The sequence below is a fragment of the Zerene cesonia genome, chromosome 10 (assembly GCF_012273895.1).
Source record: "Zerene cesonia ecotype Mississippi chromosome 10, Zerene_cesonia_1.1, whole genome shotgun sequence".
Classification (NCBI taxonomy): Eukaryota; Metazoa; Arthropoda; class Insecta; order Lepidoptera; family Pieridae; genus Zerene; species Zerene cesonia.
Genome location: NC_052111.1, coordinates 8,038,197 through 8,061,494, shown reverse-complemented (window position 1 = coordinate 8,061,494; position 23,298 = coordinate 8,038,197). Strand labels below are relative to the sequence as shown.

General features: G+C 33.9%; 1 protein-coding gene across 8 annotated transcripts in view; it reads right to left on the bottom strand.

Moving 5' to 3' along the window:
* Positions 1–23,298, bottom strand: part of LOC119829729 — a 109,142-nt gene that overhangs the window by 59,866 nt on the left and 25,978 nt on the right. The gene's annotated exons all lie outside the window — the stretch shown is intronic.

The following is a 23,298-nucleotide window of genomic DNA, read 5'->3' as shown; positions in this document are numbered from 1 at the left end:
TTGGAAAGAGTGAAGATTTTTCTTTCCAAAGTCGTTAAGCAAAATTTTTTATAAGTTTCTAAGATGCATCAACATATCTTTACAACAATTGCGTTTTTTATATATGTCAATGAAATTTCCACCAATACGACCCCTGGTATCACACAAACCTGCTTCTATTATCACAAAACTATAATATCCTCGGGATCTATCTTTTAACCATAGAGGGTACTTCGCACGCGTGAGAGATGGGCCCTCGAACGCCTCTTGAGGACTCCGTGTCGCGATGCAATAAATATTGTAGGGAGGACTATAGGGGAAGAGTTAGTTTAAAAATTAAAACAACTCTATTACATACATTTGTTTAATTTTTGTCATCAAATTTTTTTGCTAAGGGAATTAAGAATCGTCAAATGGGACATTTATCTGTTGTGATTTGTTAAGTTACCTTGATTTTTGATATGTTAGGATAATAAAAATACATACCGTATACGCATTAGGTGCTCTTCATGCTAAAATCATAATTCCGAAATCGTCGGACCTCTATAAATAATTAAGCGCTCCGAGAACGTTCTAGTCAAAACATAAGAGATCAAAACATACACTAGCTGACCCGGCAAATGCTATTCTGTCTTACGTTTATCATTTATGCATATGAAAATAGATTATAGCCGAATCTCAGACCTACCCGATATGCGCGAAAAATTTCATGAGAATCGGTCTAGCCGTTTCGGAGGAGTATGGTAACTAACATAAAACGAGAATTTTATGTATAGATTACCACGGTCGTCCGGTTTTTTTTTATGCTACAAGTCACAGTCACCTGAATAATACAATAAAATAATTAATATAGTAAAAAAAACTAAAACTACCAATGGTTATAAATTAAATTGTCTCACTTACCTTTATACAGAGTATACGCAAGGTAAGAAATTATTTAATCCCAACGATCCTAATCAGGATAATAAGACAAATTGATCTGATAACTGTACAAATTTTAAATTAAATCCTAATTATTTTTTAGTTATTAAATTAAAAATTAGTATAAAAATCGAGTCTAGAAGAGACGGTTACACATACAGGCGAAGCTAATAAAAGCTCGTTAAAAACATAGACTCAAATCGGCAACAAAATGAAACAAAGCACACGTTATAACGGAATTGTTAATATAAGCAATGTCAAACAAATCCTCGCGCGATATTATAACAGCTTAATGCGAGCCAGGACGAGGGAGCAACCTGGTGTGATTACGTCACGTGTGCGGCTGGTAATACATTACTTTATCATTTGTGTGGCGGTTTTATTTTCAGTTGGGTTTATGTCTTTATTAAAATCAACTAAGTGACCGTCAATGTTTTGTATATGTGTATTTCTTAATCCATGATCTTGTTTTCAGAAGAATGAAAAAAAAAATTTTTTTCCTAATTAGCGGTTCGCTCCGGCTTCGCCCGTGGTACATATATAGCCTATAACCTGTCTCAATATATGGGCTATCAAACACTGAAATAGTTTTTCAACTCGGATCAGCAGTTTTTGAGATTAGCGCGTTCAAACAAACAAATCCTTCAGCTTTATAATATTAGTATAGATTAATTATAACTATACATTAATTTTCAAAAGCGAACTGTCTACTTTTAAATGACATCTTTTATAATAAAGCTACATTAAGAAATACCAATAAGCTTGTGTTGAAATAAAGTCTCATTTACTATCTGCTAATAACTTCATAACCACATGGACGAAGTCGCGGACAAGAGCTAGTTGCTTTATAAAAACTGTGTCCGGAAAAATACGTGCGTAATTCCACTGAAAGTATCAAATAAATTTAGAATTATTGAATCTACAGAATAAAACTCTTTGTCTTTACATGTTAATTTACAAAGGGAAAGAAAGGGCTTAGGGCAGATTTCGTTGTGGCGCATGCTTGATTATAAATAGCTCTTTTGTGTAGGAGTAGAATGTTATAAAAGAAGAAAGAAGAATAAAAAAAAGAAAAAATTATAAAAGAATAAAATTTAAAATGATCTCATTAACTTATGTTCTATATGCCTTTAATTATTTCATAGAATAAACGTCACAAATAAATACATATAATAAATTCTATCATAATATAGAGCGTAGTTTTTAATACGGTGTTACAGTTGAAATTGGCGTGTTGTTTTTAAAACTATTACTGAACTAAATCCGTCCATTAAATGTCGACAATTTCCGATTTAACTAATAGAAACATACAAAATGTTCAGATAAAAAATAATCATTAAACCCAACCGATACAACAACGCGATACACATGAGCATATTTCGTAAAACACAGGTTTTCATTATTCATAACACCTAATAATAATAAATGAGGGATTTACGAAAATTGCCCGTGAATATTACTCTGTAAATGACATATATTATAGTCAGGTAACACTTCGCAAGTCCCGTTTCGCTATGACGTAAAAAGGTATGGAATATGGACCCGCCGGAAAAATATCCTCTTACATTATTCCTTTTCTAACCAATCTTGTTGATCAAGCAAACAAAATGTATCAAGGGACTATATCAGATACCGTTTACTCTGTTTCTGAACGTTCTGATATCTGCTTTGAGCCATCTGTATGAGTTTCGGATAATTATTGTTATTTATTGATTCATTTTATTGGATATTGATGCTAGTTGTAACCCGCGGCGTTACTAGCGTGGTACGCGGCTTAATTTATAATTGATAAAATAATATATGCATATTTTTTATTTAACCTCAAAAGCTTTCGGATATATTCTGTTATCTAATGTATCAATTAAAATAACAAAGAAGTCCTGCTAATTTTATAAATGCGAAAGTTTGTGTAGGTTGATTGATGTATGTGTATGTTTGTTACTCTTTCACACAAAATCTACTGAACCGATTGCAATGAAATTTGGTAAGTAGATAGCTGGACAATTTTAATAACTTATTATCCCGATATTCCTACTGGATACATAAACGCGACTTACGCAAGTGAATCCGCAGGCCGCAGCTAGTATGAAGATAAGTCAAATGTGTGCCTATCAGTGACTTTATCAGTAAGTCGTGTCACAATATTTAAATCATGCCATGCATTATAACAATTTAACTACAACCTACATAACAAAATCATAACTTCCATTACTCCATTAGGGCTTAAAACGCGATGCGAAAACTATTTCGCATTTCCTTTGTTGCCAGGATAGGTAAAGTTCCGACTCGTTTATGGCGAATTAAACCTGTGCAAATTACTTTTGTATTTAAACGTAATAAAATGTTAGATATTTACTTGATGATTATTATTTACGAAGTCAGGTAAGTCTGGTAGAGGCGTCTTGAAACTAAGGAGTGATGCCAGAGGAGAAAATCTGGACAGGAACATGACAAACTCATTGGATAGTAAAGCGTTCAGTTAAATGAATGTAAATGAAATAAATATTTTCCGTTTTCACTGTTGCAAAATGGTCACATATCAAGTTTTGTTAATTTATAAATCTAAGAATCTAAGAATCTAAGAATTGGTTGGATTCTATTGGTGTGTGATCTCTGAATGCTATATGTTAGTGACATATATGACTAGTTGTAGTTTAAACTAAAAAAACTTTTATTCATTTTGATCACGAAGATTCCCGCATTTTCACCCAATCAGAACTTTACTCGTCCGTAACCTACTAATGTATTAGACACACTTTTGTAGGCCAACACACTCCTTTGTAAGTTTTCATGCATGCGCCTAGGTTTTAATTAAACTGTCATTTCTATTAGCTTTGTAGAACCTCTGTCGGCGTCGTTCATAGCTTCCTTTGTCGAAGTGCTCTTTAAATTAGAATGATTATATGCTTATGTCTGACATTGTCTTTGATTCTTATGTCATCGTCGGCAATGGAGCTGGTGGGTCGCCTATAGGTAAGCACTACCACCGCCCATGAACACTTGGACAGACGTAAGGTCGATTGCAGACTTTGCGCCTCTACAAATGCATTGCCGACTATAAATCGGAAAGGGATTAAAAAAGGAAAGACGAGAGGAATAAAGGAAGGGACTGGAAAAGGATATGGGTCTCCGGCTCGCTCTGTCTATACAAAAGTAGGTATAAGCTTTATAACAGTCACACTTATACATTCAACAACGAAGTTTTTGCAGTTCCTAAAATTATCATATTATTCATGAAATAATAAAGAATACGTATATTATAGAAAAAGCACTTATAAGTCTATTGCAATGTAATTTCATTTTCATTCAGAAACATTGCTTTAGACGCGTGTTAAAATGAGTTTTCTTTTTTATTATTTTTAATTAACTTGCAGTATCTGACGTCATGTCTGGTTACGCTATTCATTAATCTTTTTTACTTCTTCACTTTTACTTAATAGATTACGTATATATAGGTTAGTATTCATTTATAAAAAACCCTTTTCCAAACCTAACAATTCTAACAATAATTTCGATGTAAAGCTTTCTAAGTTAAAACTATCTAAACAAATGTTATAACCACGATAAATTTGTGTCTTTATATGGAAGTTTGTGATGTTTTTTTTAATAGGTTATATATGTACCACGGGTAAAAACGGGGCAAACAGCTAGTATATTATACATTTACTACAAACTTTCCGCACTCGGACACAAAGATATATGTAATTAGACCTTAATAACAAGATTTCCTTATTAATTTCTCATATTAAGACCCAAAAGTTAAAGTCAAATAAGTCCCATAATGGAGTTAAAATCTAAGAACACTGCAGTGGCTGTAAAGCATACGGGTATAAAGCGCTAGCCCGAATCGATTGTTTTAAGGTCACGCAACAGTTGTTACGAAGTACGTCACAGAACCAGTTTTTGACATTTTTATAATAATTTTTAACTTACGTTCCCAAAAAAAAAAACTAACAGATTCTCAACATGTCTGTATTGTTTTTTTAATCTATACTAATATTATAAAGCTGAAGAGTTTGTTTATTTTTTTTGTTTGAACGCGCTAATCTCAGGAACTGCTGGTCCGATTTGAAAAATTTTTCAGTGTTAGATAGCCTATATATTGAGGAAGGCTACAGGCTATAAATGTACTACGGGCGAAGCCGGGGCAGACCGCTAGTACTCGATAACATGATTTATTCATTATTGTTAGGAAACTCTCTCCATCAATCCATTCCTTAACCCTGAAATCAACAATCCATGGGTAGTGCATGGAACAGGCATATAGCCTCCGCAAATTTTTATAGCCGGTACTGGTTGATTACCATCAGACGAACGCCAGCTTTACCAATTGTCGCATAACTAATAGTGCAATACTGTTGCTAGGGATACTTCTTACATAAAGGTTAATATTTACATACCAAATGTATATGCATCATTTTAAACGTAAAACACATGGAGATAATTCAATATACAATACGTACAGGTTGCTTTATCCTTTGTATCATGCTTGTGCCTCAACAGTCTAACTGAAGTTCACATGAATAAATTACCTACACAGCTACATATAGGAATTTAGTATATAATTAGATAGACTGTGTCATGTAAATGGGTCTATGTTATTCTAGCTGTTCGACACTCAAAGCTGGTCCAGTGTCGCTTACGCTTTTGATTGTGGCAAACTAGCTGCGCCCTGCGGTTTCACCCGCGTAAGTCCGTATCCGTATCGTAGAATATCGGGATAAAAAGTTGCCTATATGTTATTCCAGTTGTCCAGCTGTCTACGTACCAAATTTCATTGCAATCGATTCAGTAGTTCAGTAGTTTCAGTTTTTGCGTGAAAGAGCAAGAAACACACAAATATCCTTACAAACTTTCGCATTTATAATAGTAGGATATAGTAGGATAGGATTACATGTATTTTATAATTGACCTCTATTAAACAATACGTGATCAACTTATTTAGCAATCAACACAATTAATTTATCGTTGGCAAACTATTCCATCCAATATATTTTTCTTATTTTCGATGACATTCCGGATTCGTCAAAAACACAACGGCCAGAAACGTCACGTTCACAGACACGACGCTGCCGGTTGCCGTCTTTTACGGTGTTGCCAACACAACCTTAATGTATTTAATCATTAGCATTGGATGGATTTTGTATTTACATATAGGTAGTAAGCAAATTATAAAGTAAGTGTATATGAAATAAATTATATTTCTATTGCGTAACAATGTTTGAAATAAACAAATTTAATATACCTAAGCATTTTTTGTAACTTCTGAAGGATCGGTGACAATGTAATAATTTTAATGAGCAGTGCGTTTTGAAACCATTAAAATTCAAGCTTCAGGAAAAACGGTTAATATAAATAATAAAAAACAATTAAAATTTTCAAACTCTCTTATTTTTGTTTCAAATATTGCATTCGCATGAATTGTCCATGTTCATAAGTGTTCATAGCGTGAAATCGTTACCATGGCAACCGAGTAACAACAATTATACTAAATTGCTAGCCAATAGTTCCGTGTAAATAAGGCAGTGTATATATTATCCTTTTTGCTTACCTATTCGATTTTCGATATTACATTGAAATAAAAACATCGTTTATCTCAACCATCCTATAATACAATAAGCATTATTTAACACCCACACTTATATAGAAAAGAATACAAAAGGGAAACAAATATTTACTATTTTAAATAAGCGGCTACATCGCCTATAAGCGATCTCTAACAGGCTACCACTGCATAGGATTGTTTTATGAATAAGCGATTGAGATTTAAAGTTAATTTGAATAAAAAAATGAAAAATATGACGTATACGAGACCATAATATTCATTATATCTTATACCTTTAAACGAGCTATATATATATATATATATATATATATATATATATATATATATATATATATATATATATATATATATATATATATAATTGGAATCTCGGAATCGCCTCCAACGATTTTCATGAAATTTAGTATATAGGGGGTTTCGGGGGCGATAAATCGATCTAGCTATGAATTTTTTTTAGAAAATGTCATATTCGTGTTTTATTCGTGTTTTATCGACTTACTTGCGTTTAAACTTACTTGCGTTTGAGTAGTCCCATTTTATTATGATTCTTCCTGACATCTAATGGCGAATAATCCCTACTAATATTATAAATGCGAAAGTAACTCTGTCTGTCTGTCTGTCTGTTACGCTTTCACGCCTAAACCACTGAACCGATTTTCACAAAATTTGGTATGAAGATAGAACTGAACTTGGGAAAGAACATAGGATACTTTTTATCGCGAAAAAATGGTAGAAAGAGTTGAAAGAGGGGATGAAAGTTTGTATGAAAGTTCGTTATTGTCAAACCGATTTTGATGAAACTTGGTATGATGATGGAGCTAAACGTGGGAAAGAACAAACCATACTTTTTGATGCGAAGAAAATACTCCTTACCATGTCGCGCGATATAAGCGAATTCTACGCGGGCGAAGCCGCGGGCGAAAAGCTAGTAATACTATAAATGCGAAAGTTTGTGAGGATAGATGCATATGTATGCGTGCGTCTGTTACTCTTTCACGCAAAAACTACTGAACCGATTGCAATGAAATTTGCTTCGTAGATAGCTGGACAACTGAAATAACACATAGGCACTTTTTATACCGATATTCCTACGGGATACGGACTTACGCGGTTGGTTGAAACCACGGGTTACAGCTAATAACTATAATACACAAACTTTTATACGTTTTTGATATAATTTGGTCTTGGTAAAAGTGTTTTTAAGAAACTAGAAAAATATTCTCAACTCATTATCTAGGCACTAATTTCATAAAACAAGTGATCTCTTCTTTATAGACAACTAATCCCGCCCCAGAATAACTTATTATAGGAATCTCAAAGCGCCGTCCAAACTCAAAAGTCGCGTAAATAATTAAAGTAACAAACACCGACCCCGCTTAAATGGCTCCTACAAAACGTTGAGAAATCGAACGCCAAATGAAATTGATTCTTCCGCTAGAAGTGTGATTGGGCGACCTTTATCGCTTCAGCTCGATCTCTGCTTCGGCAAAGTAAATAAGCTCAACCAGGTAACGGTGGATACATTTTTTGCTAACTTATTGAAGCTATAGTTCGATTAGAAATTAAAGACTGTTTAACGGGTTTTAAACGCGATTTATTCATTATATTATTAACCCGACGTTTCGAATACTTTACAGCGAACGTGGTCACGGGGAGACTCCCCGTGTCGGGTTAATAATATAATGAATAAATCGCGTTTAAAAGCCGTTAAAAAGTCTTTAATTTCAAATTGTATAATACTCGCGTAAAATCAGACACAAGAAAATACTATATCATTCGATTGTTTTTTATCAAATAGTGCGGATAAATCTGATATACTGAACAATCGATTAAACACTAGATGAACGTGTAAAATTTGGATAAGTTTGTTGTTAACTTTTAGACATTTATTTTCATTACATAAAGTAGCACATGAGATACGTAATTATAAACATAAGTTAATATTTGGAACATTCGTTAGATTTTTCTTATTGTTCAAGATTCGTTGTGTGACATTCGTTAGTTGTTTGTATTGTTAACCAGCTGGAAGATCGAGTTGCATTTAAAGCAGTATTTGAATATACATTTGACAACAAACCGTCCAGACGATTTCAAAAGTCTCAAATTTCTAAATACTAACACAAGGAAACACAACAAAACATTGTGAAGAAACCAAAAAGTTTGATTACAATCTCATTAGGTGGTAATTTAGTTATAAATCAATAAATCAAAAATCTGTGTAATATGAATAATAATAAAAACAAAATATGCATTTAATTTTGGAAGAGACACACGCTTAAAACTATTATCGTTAAGTTTTAAATTCAAAAGAGCTTCGGAAGAAGCTAAGCAATTATAGAAATGCTTGTGCGAGAAATGATTTCACGCGACATTCCTTACCTCGCTATTATAAACAACTTCCACGCTGAATTACTTAAGAGAAAACAAATCAAAAGATTTTAAACACTAGACCGTTTTCTATCAGCTAGGCTCACAATAGACTAGAAACGACGTTGAAAAACGAGCGCAATAATACTTAAAGAATACAAAAGAATATTGTGATTATACCAACAATGTACACCGACACAATGAAAACTGCGATTAGCCGTACACTGTGCACCTACTGCGTCTAACTCGGGGCTTTGTTCTTCTAATTCTTATGTAAAAGTACATATATAGCCGTCATTAACTGCATTCGACTTGCGGATACGCTTACAATGAATGGAAAGGGAATTCCCGTGGTCCCTCGTGGGTTATGGGCAAAGCATTAGTTTCACTGATCGATTGTTTTTACGGACAAGTACGAGGCCTTCTACTCGTCCTGTCCTGTCAGGTGGAGACATTTAGTAAGGCCCTGTCGGGAATCGAACCCGTGACCAGGTGGTTTACTACTGTACCAAGGTGACGGTCAAAAGACCACAAATAAGGGGTGCATATGAGCATCACATCAACACACAATGTGTGTGTGTAGTACGTGTGCATATATTTCCAAATTGTGTATTTGCATTTTTTTATGTAAACAAAACTTATTATCAATATATTGTAAGATGAGGTAGAAGAAAAAGGCACAGAATATTTAATGAAAATAATACAACAAAATTATAAAACTTACAACATTTCTGATTACTCTTCTTTGGAACTAAAGAAAATAACACCATAAGATAGAAGACAGAAACAATGAAACGGACGATGTTATTCATTGATAAAACATAAATAGATTCTGTTACGTTTCTTTGTTAATGTAATAAAATACAGCGTTGGCTTACGTGATATGAACAAAGAACTCCCAACTTACGTACCAATAAAAATACTGCGTTAACATTTACCCTTTATTTTCTTTACAAGCTACTTAAACACCATAAATCAGTTCAGACAGGAGATAACTTCGGAACTCCAAGGAACCAGCTAATCTGCACAAAGACCACCTAATGTCCATATTTCTCCAACGATTCCCCGTCATTTCCAGTGCACCATAACCGCCTCGTCCACGCTTTTAATTTACGAAATGCTTTGTCTGAATATTCTGCCATAATAATGAACGGTTGGAGGTCGGGAAGTCTTTTCAGTGGCAGTATAAAGGACCTCAGCCAGTATTTTACTGAGATAGTAATGAAACAATTGCACTGCACCCAACAGACAGTCGTTACGTATTTAATTAGAAAAGTGCGCTATCAATGCTTATTTCGCGTCTGGATCTCATTATTTTTAAACCTTTGAATGATGGTTTAATTTGAATTATTATTTTCAGAACATGTTGAAAAAAGCTTTGTTAAATAGTATGTATAATTGAGTATTAAATTGGGAAGATAAAATGAGTATCATGATTTGTAAAATACGATATTCGCGATCGTGAAACGTTCGTAATGGATATCGATTTGAGAGAAAATTGGTAATTATAGGCTTTATACGAAATATACATTCATCACTTCGATTCAATGTATCAAACGGATTAAAGAGAGAGAGTACCTAGTCAAAGATCAACTGATCTACCTATTTATGCAGTAAATAAGGAAATATGGACTGGTTTTAAAATATATTTTAATTCTATGTGCTGATGGTGCAAAAATTAACAATAAAATTGGATAAATAACTGGATAAATAAGTTGTTTCAAAGTGACTTTGAAATATGCCACATGCCTACACACACACTCGTAATTCTAAAACTAGAATTAAGATATAGATTTTACCCACATTTGTAAGTCCACGTTCACCGCATACGGTAGGGATAACTGCGTGAATCTATAACCGAATAGACATTTATTTGACAGATGAAAATAAATGTTCGCGAAGTGAACATCGCCGCCCTATTCCCGATTATGCTGACGTGATGTGAAATTCCAAAGTACATTAGCGTCCTCAAAGAGACCGGGATATACTTCCCAGGATTTTAATTTCTGTAGCGTTATGTGTGTAGCAATTAATTTTTGACGAATTTTTAATTACATTAAACAATAATAATTGTTGTCTTATGCTATATTGTGCTATTTAATTTCTCGAGTTAATACAACGCCAGATATAATACCAATTCATAAATTAAATGAAATTTACAAGCAACCAACGAATACTGAACATTACTCACACAACAAACCTAAGCTAAGCGCTAAGTTGTTAGGTCGTCCTACATTTCAAAGTCTATAAATTTTACGACACAAGTGACCTAAGTTTCAACAGCGGTTCAGCCCTGTTACGTCTTCACTACAATACTACAAACTAGCTTTCCGCCAGCGGCTACGGTCGCAACGTCTAATGTACGCTTTGTACGCTATTCATTTGTTAAAACAATGAAAATCGGAGAAGTAGTTTTTGAGTGTACGCGGATAGACACAGACAGAAGCGATGAAGGAGTTTATTTGTTATTATTAACACTAACTATCCCGGTAAATCCTGGTAATCATTTAGGGGTGTGAAAAATAAATGTTGGCCGATTCTCAGACCTATCCGATGTACACACAAAATTTCATACATATCGGTCCAGCCGTTTCGAAGGACTATGGTTACCAACATTGTGACACAGGAATTTTATATATAGAAATGTAATGATGCTTCATAGGAATTTCAATATATATTGTAATGTGTCACTCGCACTTCATACCAAAGAATGGTTTCTTTGTTAATAAAAAAATATATATTCTAACTAATACAGTTAAAGTGCCACACAATCTTACGTAACATTTGTACATTTTTATGATGATTCCCGGGGGCGTGACATGTTTCACTGAAGTAAAAAATAGCCTATATAACTATCTCCAGGCACAAAGATCACAATCACAAAATATCAATTTTATGAAAATCATCGCTTAAAATTCATTTTTAATTCGAAACGAGAACACCTATGCAAATTGTTTTTTAACCAAGCGCGGCTGCATCTGCGGCCAGACAACAAAAGGTATTTGAGGTTTGAAACATAAATAAACGGTTTATGATAAAGCGAGTATTGTTCTTATTGGTGATGTGCTTTACGCCGTATCTGCTCGTAATTCTAGCTATCTCTAACTTTTATTTTATAGTTGGCAACTGAGCTGGTGGTTCGCCTGATGGTAACCGATCACCACCGCCCATGAAAACATTGCAACAGCTCTGCGAATGCGCCGCTTTTGAGGTGAAGAGGTGAGGATTGGCGATTGGAAAGAAGGAATGGAATGGGAAGGGTGAGGAAAAGGAATCGAGCCTCAAACTCCGCACTAAACACAATAGCATGATATTATTTTCAGGATGGAGTTCTGTGGGGGTGTGGTACTTCCCCGGTGCGAGCTGGTCGAATTCGTTGTGAAGCATGCTCATAAGTTTTATAGCACTGAAATGCTGTATGTTGCTATTAATGAGACATTTTTAAAGCATGGAAAAAATTAGATCACGAGGCGGGATACGAACCCGCGTCTGTTTGAGAGGCTAAGCGTTGCTAAGCTTTGGCAAAAAGATGCGGGCCTCATCCTGCCTCGTGGTCAAATTTTTTTGAAGCTTTAATAATGTCTCTAATTTTTTAAATGGTTGTGAACATCAATCAAAAACGCTTTAGTTTACCAAACTGTAACTATAATTTCAAATTCAAATTCAAGCGCTCGAAACTATAGCATTTTCGTTGTACCAAGTTTATATTGAAAATTCAAACTTTACCTATAATCTGTAGCAACACGGAAAAGAGTACTTTTGGTTTGAAATATTAGCCGCTAGTAGGGCTGTCTTATATAAATCCTAGTTATTTTTACTCAATTTTCTAATTTCAATATTGAATGCTTTAATTGGTTGAGCTACATATAGTACCTATATATAATTAACACATACATAAGGTCGTATAAGCATCACACTGTGATATTTTAAGCATCTTTGGGTTATATATCGATTTTATATTAAACAGAAACTGCAACCTTCATAAGTTTTATTATCACTTTATTAATTCTTAAATAAGTTAACTGAACAAATTTATTACGTACCTAGCTCGGAAATAAACATATATCGTTTATGCATACATTTAAATGTAAACAAAATCATACAGATATATAACGAATAAAAATGATCACTACATATCCATTGCTCGCAACAATATCAAAATCCTATCCATTCATAACAAAAACAGATACGGCCGCACAATTTCCAGCGGCCGCCTACAATTCACACTGGAACGCTAACTAAAAATCCATACATTAATGCAGCCAACCCTGTAATGTCAGCGGTCGGCTGGACGGCGCCGCGGCGACATCGACTCCACACGGCACACGCGACCTTACTAACTACTAGAGCTATGGCTTCGTCTGGATAGAGAACGGATAAATAATGTCACATATATCCTTGCTGTGGAGTATTGAGAAAGAGCTGCTAAGATGTGTTACTCGTACGACTGTTAGGAGAGAGGCAGACTTAAATTATTACAACTAGACTGTAATGATATAGCGTAATGGAAGAGTTATTAGATAAACAAACCTTGTTAAATCCGTTTGAATTCTTGTCTGTTGAATGTCTTATACTTGTAAACATCGAATTAATCATATGAGAATAATTGTTGGGTAAAGTATTGGAGTGGGGCTTGGTCGGAAAAGTAATTGTTAAGTTAAGTAAGTAATATGTGAGTATATGCTTCATTGGTTAAGCTGAAGTTAAATACTTAGCTGTTAGCAGATGGCGTCCAGTGTTCTATTACACAGTGTTGACATGCCATTTATGAAAAGCTTACTGTGATCATTATTTTATATACATTATTGTCTATACAATTCGAAATTAATATCTTAGCATATACAACGCACAAGAAAGTATAGATATATAGTATGATAGTATTATTCAAAAATGTATTTTAGTTTAAATTCTAAATATGTGTTTTGTTGGTTTCGGGCAGGATCTATAGCTTATTTCAGCCACAGAGCAAATAAATAGAACATATCCTATTTGTCTAACGCATTATTTAATGAATACAAAAGCCCAAACAATTAACCTACTATATTTTTTATACTTTACGATCACGACTGTTCTGTATTTAGTTTTATTGCTATGACAGGGCTACCATATGGCTGGCTAGACAGAAAAGAACAAAGTAATATTCAGAATACAATAGAACTCATAAATGGTAGTGTGGCAGATATGGGGTATATTTCATTCTCCATTTGATATAACGGATATGCGATGATAGCCTTATTGTAAAACAATGTAATTACTAATTAATAGATATTGAACTTTAGTAGTTTCAACTTTGTTCGATCGAAAGAAAAAATTATTCAAATATTATGCAGATATTTTAACTTCTGTGGGTTTTGAAACAGTGCAGTTTAAAAATAATTGTTTTTAAATACCGCCTTCAAATTAACAGAACTACTCCAAATTTTAATGGGATTAAACGGAAGGCATCAACTTTCAAATAAAAAAGTCAACCAAAAAAGTCAACCAACTTTAAAATCAGTATATAACCGGTATACCTACAACGAACGATATCCTGAAAATCTATCAACATTTAACATGAAACAAACAATAATTAACTTAGTCCCTAATTTAAAATTTAATAAATTATCTTACCACTGTTTATATTGAAAAATACGAATTTAAACATACCTAAAGCTCGAGACACTGACCAACACAATAGCATACATGTTCCAGCGTAATGTATAGACTAAATCTCTAAAGTTGCCCTTCAATAGATAAGTTCCATTCAAATATTTACGCATTAAAAGACTCACAAAGTAAATATTAGCTAGATCCCAAACTACGAAATAAGTATGCGTAACAAATTCAAACTAGATAATATATATTCAGAAAGGCTTCTTCAAAGCAATTTCGAATCGATAAGTTTATAATAGACAATTCTTGCTGCTAGTTTTCAATCGACTATAAAAAATTAAACCTTGTAATATATAAACTATACAAGCTTCCCTTATATGTTATAAAATGCACCGACAGACGCTGAGCTGGTATCATTAGAAATGTTGCACGTGGACCATTCCACGTAGGTTAGGTTAGGTAAGAGACACTAGCAAAGAAAAATAAAATATGAAAATTGTGCCGTGTATTTTTCCAATCTATTCTTTATATACTAAGCAATAGACTTGTTGAATAATTTCATAACGAAAAGGCTGTCATCATATTTCGTGGATATTTAGAACGTTGTTTTATATATCTACCAACACAAGCTATATTATCATAGGGAACCAAACCGTATTTCGAATCACAGCACGCAGCGCACCTCAGCAGTGTACTCAATCATCGTTGGCAAACAAAGCTATATTTTACTCAACAAACGGTGCCATTTAGCGAACGGTTAATTAACACGATCGTTTACATAGAGCACGTTCGCAACTTCATGCGCGATTAAGCTTTGAAACCATCGATGACGTCAAAGCCTGTGTGTGTACATTTAGTATAAACATGTAGGTAGCATTTTTATGTACAGTTATGTATGTGCAAATGCTTGGGCTATGTGTCGATATATTTATACGACATTGAAGTTTATATTTTAATCATATTGAAACGTTTCCAAAAACAAAGGAGGTACATTAATATATAATTAATACATAACATAAATGATTAAAAAAACATTGATTATTAAAGATTTCAAAATAGCATCAACCTATATTAAAATTATCTGAAAATATCCTTCATTCAACCACAAATTTATAATAAATATTTGTAACCGTTACGTTACATTGAAAATTAAATGTAAATAATACTACAGCATTGAAATGCCGCATTATGTCAAAATTATTCATAACTTACATTTAGATTTACGTTGGAACGTTAGATTATAGAAAGTAGACCGTACTCAGTCCCATATAAATCTAGTCCATCTGAAGGTACTGGAAAGCTTTCTTAGAAACGAGGTTTGTAGGTAACACGTAACCTTTTGTTTAATATACATCGGAAGTAATGACAAACATTAGATTACAATGGTTAGGTTCTTCGCTATAGAACTCAAAATACTTTTTGATTAAACGATTTTGGAACATTTTGTGTCAGAAAAACTAAATTGCACGTAAATAGAATGGACCACTCAGCTCATGATAGCTTAGATAAGTGGTTCCTTATGCATTATGCAATGACGGAGGGAGCTTTCACGATGATCCATGAGTCGTAGATAATAATAGAAAATTACATATCAAAGATCAAGACAGGTAAGGAAGTTTCTATAAATATGGTAAATCAGCGAATAAGGAGTTTATTTCAAGACATATAGGATTATGTTATAAAATATACTAGATTCACTCATATAATTATTATGTATGTATTTATGGCATGTGATCACGCCAAAGTCAAAAAATACTTTTAAAATAACTCGATTAGTAACTCGACCCTTATCCACGTCTATGTTTAACTACTTATATAAATTAACAAAGCTTCCCAATATTCTTCAAAAGCACAGTTGAATGTTCTTAGCGCTACTAACTTTGTACCAGAGCGAAACAACCAATATTTCGGAAATGTAACGCGTCACTGTCTTACATAATGAACAGAAAGTGGAACAGCATCGCGACTGGCACACCACCACTCTACCCCACCCCACACTGCTATCGCCCCATTTGAAGATAGTTGTTGACTCCATTTAAATCTAGTATTATTAAATCTAAGAACGACGATTCTATAGGCTAGGCCGGCAAACGCTGTTCTGCCTTATTCTTATCATTTAGGGTTACAAAAAATAGATGTTGTCTGATTGTCAGACCTACCCGATAAGCACAAAAAATTTCATCACGAAACGCAACGAAAACTGTGACACGAGTTTTATATATTAGATATAAATATATATGGATTTCTGCTATTTTCATGCTGAGTAAAAATTTATGAAGTTTAATATAGATACAGATTAGCCTTGGAGATGAAATCTAATTTAAGAAGGAAATCGCCAACCGCGGCTGGCTGTCTGTTTATTCACTTTGCAATATATGAACTTTTAATGTATTTTCAGTCTTTTAATCATTAGTTTTGGGCAAATTATATCTCGTAAAAATCCTGGTAGGTTACAAAGAAAAACTTGTAAGAATTATCTCAGAACTCGTCTAAATCAAGTATTGAAAGGATTTTATAATGAGATCAGCATATTGTTACACCTATATAATAATACGAGAGACTAGGCATATTTTCCCTGTCTCTTTCACAAAACTCTTGCATCTTATATTAATACACTTTAAAAAATACTTACACATAAATGCTACCCACATAATTTGATCGTATTATAGTATACTTCACGACTCAGGAGGCAATTTTAAGTTCAGGAGCCGTTCAATTACGTTAAGTTTATGTTAGGATATTGGGAGCGTGCTGAGGGCGCTGACCGCTCTGGTGTAATATCACTAATGAAATTATAACACCAAGGCTTTAGTAACTCTTCCACTACATTATTAATTTCACATTGTTGAGAAATTGGCGTGGCAGTCGCTTGCATGACCAGATAAAATTGTGTTGTGTTATTTTTAAAAATTTGTTACTAACATGAATAACATATCTATAGTAATGTGTTTTGTATTTTTAAGCATTTTATTTTTGGTATAGATTTTGAGTAAGTGTAACCTTGGCCCTCCAGGGCACGATAGGGGGCGTCGGCGAGAGGGTCGCGAACGAATCGCGGACGGCTCGACGGAACACAGTGGGGATTTGGTCGATAGGAACCCGACATAAACCACGGTTACTTCCTCTGTGACCGAGGATATCTATGCAAGACTTCCCCACTAAAAAGTAGGTATTATGGATCTAGGATTGTCGATAATTTTCTAGAACTAAACAACGACCTCGTTCTAGCAAAGCTTGTATATTGATGACATTGGTCACGTGCTCCTGCGACATAAAATTACCAGTAGGTAGCAACATCGTTACTGAGTAACATGAGCCATATTTTGAGTATCCCGGGTCCGCCTCGGTGACGCTAGGCTTGCACGCTAGGCTTAAACAGGCGCTTGTATTTTTTATACAGATAGCCATATGTTAGAAAGCGGTGACGCGGTCTATGGTGGTAAGTGACGTCAGGTGTCTGTTAACTCGTCTTTCGGAGTTATTGTTCTCTGGAAAGACAGACGCCGGCAGGGAATCCGCAGAATTAAACTCCTTAACGACGCAAAGCTCGCTGTGCAATCGGGCAGCACTTCCACCAAGTAAGAATGGTCTCCCACCGTGCATCAAGAATCGTCTTTTATCCGTTATAAAAAAGTGGAAGTAGGAAGTTATATACGGTGTAATTAAATAAACAAATACAATAGCAACGCTGATGCAAGTTAACTCATTACTTCAGTTCTGTAACACAAGTGGCGATAAAGAAGTTTTAACAGAAACCTCAATCTTTCTTTAGCAACAAAATTCCTGTCGTTGCAGAGCAAATTTCGTTTCGACCTATTAAAGTCTCAAATGGTTATTGTATGCTGTTATGTGAAATAACGTCTGTTTCTTTGATTTTGTTTGTTTCAAATTTTGATGTGTACTGAAAAAGTTCCCGCTGACTCATATTATTTTTCGCGATAGCAATATATTGTGTCTCCTTTCACACTCATTCAAGGTCTTTATATGTTTTTACGCTAAAGTCCATGAACATAGTGTTATATCTGCTAAATAAATACTTATTTTTTTCTTTCAAAATCATGTTCGTTTGCAGTAAAATCGGTATAATATATTATATACATTTATGAAGCACACCACACTACAAATACAGAGAACAGAAAAAGCAAACAATATAAAATCAATAAACTAAAAAAACAAAAATAAAATTAAAACTTAAACATATACGCATATTTGTATGGCGACCTAAAAGGGGAGGCCACTCAGCATCTGTATATATCCAAATAGGTGTATGTTTTATAAATACTTGCGAATGCGTTGAATTAGTAGAGATATAAAAGTAAATAAAGCGATACTTATATTAATAATCAAAGCCTCAAATACACACTTCTCGTCTTTCGGCTAATATCCAGAAAATTCCGTCTAATACCTCATGTGAAAAATGATAATACATCTTTATCTCAGTTGAGCTCTTGTATTAACACAACGATCCCTTTATGTTTTGTTTTATAATAAGTCGCGTCAATTACATTTGCAAATAATAGACTTTCCAAGGGATTTTATTCATTCAATACTTGGTTTTTACACGCGGTTTCACACGCGTTAAATTCTGAGTAGTATAATAGATGTTATACATATAAACCTTGCTCTTGAATCACTCTATCCATTAACAAAATCTCCAATAAATTCAGTACTGTAGTTTTAACGATCTAAGCTACTATGTAGTGATGTTGTCGCAGAAAAAAATGATTACATAGACGCATAGAATAATAATTAATCGGGTTTTATATGTTTTATTATTTAAATTCCTTCTCAGTTGATGACTCATCAGCTGCATTTATTTAGCATCTAGCTATAACTCGCAGGTCAGTCGTGTGGTACGTTTTTTATGTCATAGCGGGCAACTGAGATGGTGGTTCGACTGATGGTGAGCGACCACCACCGCTGGTGAACATTCGCAAGTAGTGATTCTGTAAATACGCTGCCAGCTTTTATAGGGTAAGGGAAAAGGAAAGGATTAACGACTGGAAAGAAGGAATGGACTGGGACGGTCGAGGAAAAGCAAACTTTCGCGTTTATAACATTAGTAGGATTTGGAGATCGACCATCTAATTACCACAGGGAATAACGTGTTTTTATTGTGGTTCCTACATCATTGAATATTTCTTTCTTTAATCATAAACAACTCTGTATTACAAAGAACAAGAAAAAACAAATTTAAGTTCCATTTAAATTCAAATTTCATATCCAATTAAATTCCTCCGAGCAACTGTACAAATAAATTCATACAATAAAACTGCCAAGCAAGCACAGGGTACATTAATTATACGTCTGGGGCATTTTGGGGGTACCAAGAAGTTTTGGGGTCATTGAACTAGACGCGAAAAACGTCTCATGGCACTCGTTAACTACAATTAGTCTGTCTCGATTTCCCACGGCGGTTCCTTTAAGACAAAGCATTTGCTTCTAGTTAATCGTGGAAACATAAGTTTAAAGGACTTTTCTAGTCCATAGAATTTAAAGGAATAGGTAGGTAGTAGTAGGTATATGTAGGTAACATTTTTTATCATTTCATATTGTTTAGCTTGTTCTGTTTAAGTGAGACTTCATCACTACATAATTTAAAAAGTCGCTCTTTCTGTCCCTACGGCAGCAGTAGCATACATAGGTACTTAAATCTTTAAAACTACGCAACGGATTGAGATGGGTTTTTTTAAATAGAAAACTCAAGAGGATGGTTTATTAAACTAAATATCTCCTAATTTAACGCTTGCGAAGCCGCGGGCAAAAGTAAGTCTTATATAAGATAGTTGATTTGTTTGTCATTTTGTTTTTAAGCTTTTTATTCACAACACATCGTATCGCATGATGCTCGCATTCATTTAAATTAAGTTTATTAGAGAATACACTCCTACTACATATGTACATATGTAAAATTTATTATTTATCTGTACATTCAACACAATTTCGTTGTCGAGTCGAATTACCCTACAGAGTTAACATCTTTACTAAATACTCCAATGATTTTATTGATCTTCAAGTAAAAAAGTGAATTTATACAAGTGTAAAAACCTTAAAACAATCTGTGACATAATTGTGCTGTACGTTTCTAACCAATCCAAGTAAAAACGGAACCTAGATATCACAAACATTTTCGCTGAGTCATATATCAAAACAACACGTAGCCCTTCATCCGTAAATATCCACGTCCATCACATTGTTGGCACCCGAGTTGGCCGACATCACCCAAAGCTGGCCGACACCTCCCTCAAGCTGGCCGACATGTTGCCGACATATGATTTCCCCCGGGCGTTGTGGCCGACAAAAAATCAACGCTCTTGGCACGTAACGTAGTATTGATTGTACGAGCCTAAACGAGCTTTTAAACAATGCGGGGTGTTAACTGTAGGTTTAAATCATGCTGTCACATCTGTATTTGTACAATTGGATTGGATGTATGACTCTTTGAAACATTCATGAAGGGAATCAAAAGCAAAAAATGCGCTGCCGTAATGCTATATGAGTTTAATGGTTCACTCTGTAATAGCTCTTAACAGGTTTTCTTTGACGCATTCTGGTCTGGTTGTGATTGCAGTTCTTTCTATAGTGAATTATTTAAAGCTGAAGAGTTAGTTTGGACGCGCTAATCTCAGTAACTATCGGTAAGATTTGAGAAATTAGTTCAGTGTTGATAGTCCATTTAAATATATAACATAATATACTATGTAATTGAAACCGCGGGGCACAGCTAGCAGGATCTAATGCTATTTTACAAAAAAGGTCATCGAAGTTCCTGGGGAGGTATATATATTCATGGTCAATGGTTATAGATATTTATTGACAGATGTGTGATGAGTACAGTGATTATGATTTCGATAATATCTTAACAAGCACCCCACGCTTCTGTTTAAATAAAATATTTTTTTTTTACTCACGCTATTATTAATTTATAGTGTATTATCATCGGTCCTCAATAAATCTACAAAGTTTGAACGAAATCTGGCCGTTTAAAGTGGGTCAAAATCGCGCCCAAAGAAGTCGGTTACAAACAAACAAACATACAAACAAATAAACATACAAACATACAGGTGAAGCTAATAAAAAGCGTGTAAAAACAGTCCAATCGAGAACCTTCGTTTCTGGAAACGTCGATTAATCAATACATTCCCAACTTGAGCTTAATATCGGTTAATGAAAATTATTATTCTTGAAAAACGGAGATAACATTGCTTTATTAAAATAGAATCTTCATTGAACGATTAAAATTGGATTATTGTCCTCATGTTTTCTACATTTCATAAAAACATTTTTCTGAATAGACCTTATAAGTTTATAAATTCATTCATGTTCATATAAGTATAAATAAAAATTTATAATTATAAGTTATTTTTAATAAACAACACAGCTAGCAATTAGCCAATTTAATAGTTATGCACACTATAATCAAGATCTTATCCAAATAACATGCAAAACAGAAGACAAAGGGATATGAAATCTGCATAACTAATCAAATTTAATATCTATCTGGAGTCTGGAGAAACCTTAGTCTTTGAATAATGCTAGGGTATAGCAATTTTATGACATTCAGAACTAGACTATCTAGACTATAGTTATCTATATACATTTTAAAGATATTTTTGTATACACCATTGCATTCCTATAAATATAATAAATAAAATCTATATATTTATTTATTTATTTTAATATGTTCTATTATATATGTATACCGCACATTAATTACAAATATTTAGAACCACTAAAACGCTACCGCTTGCTCCAATTAAATCGTATTAGGTCATGCAATTAATCTGTGCATATTAAACCACCTGCTACTTAAGTATTGATGTTATGCATTATTAGATAATTTTGCCGTAATTTATAGAAACCACCCGTGTGAAGACGGGGTGAGTCACTATTACTGTAATAATAAATCCTTAAAAAATACATTTTATGCCACTCAATAGCTGGAAATAATTGTAATTTTATATTTTCCACAGCTTCTTGACCAACAGGTTGTCAGGAAGAAATCGCTGCCTTAGCGATAAGACCCCCTGTTGTGCTCGTGAATGTTTTTATTAAAAAAATTATTATCATTTGTTGTACAATAAAATGTTTTTGTTTGTTTGTTTGTAATTTTTTTTAACCTACCACCACAGCAAACGACTTAAGCAAATGTCTTAAGCAAATAGATTGCAGACTTAAAAAAGTATGGGATAGAGAAATACACCCATCAGAACGAACCTCACCTAATACCGAAATAAGTGGCTTTTTACAACACATTGATATTAATCCCACCAACTACCGACTAGTTCGGTAACACAGTTCCCAACTAATTCGGTAGTGGGTCATATAAGAAATGGACTTGATTTTATATCAATAAGTATGTTTTTTTTAAATAAAACGCCAATCAATCCGCATCAATACATCACAGCAGTACGGATAATTTTCCAACCAATATAATCCCTGAAACGAGTCCTTAAGGAAATCGTTTAGACTCAGACGAACGAGGCTTGGATTCGATAAATCCGTGGCCCGAATTGATAAGCGCAGTCTGTATTTATTAGCAACTTTGTTATCTAGTCTGTCTGTGTAGATTGTAGAATATAAGTCTCGATTATTTATTAGAATAAGGTTGGTATTGAATGAGTTATTATATACGAGTATATCTTGTACTATATAAAAATAAGTCTGGTCCTTCCTGACGCTATAACTCCAGAACGCACGAACCGATTTCCACGGTTTTGCATTCGTTGGAAAGGTCTCGGGCTCCGTGAGGTTTATAGCAAAGAAAATTCAGGAAAAATTTCAACAGAAAAGCGGGAAAAACGAAGCCATCTGATGACGAAATGGAGCTCGTCGGGTTTGCTAGTGTATTATAGATGTATTTAATATCGATT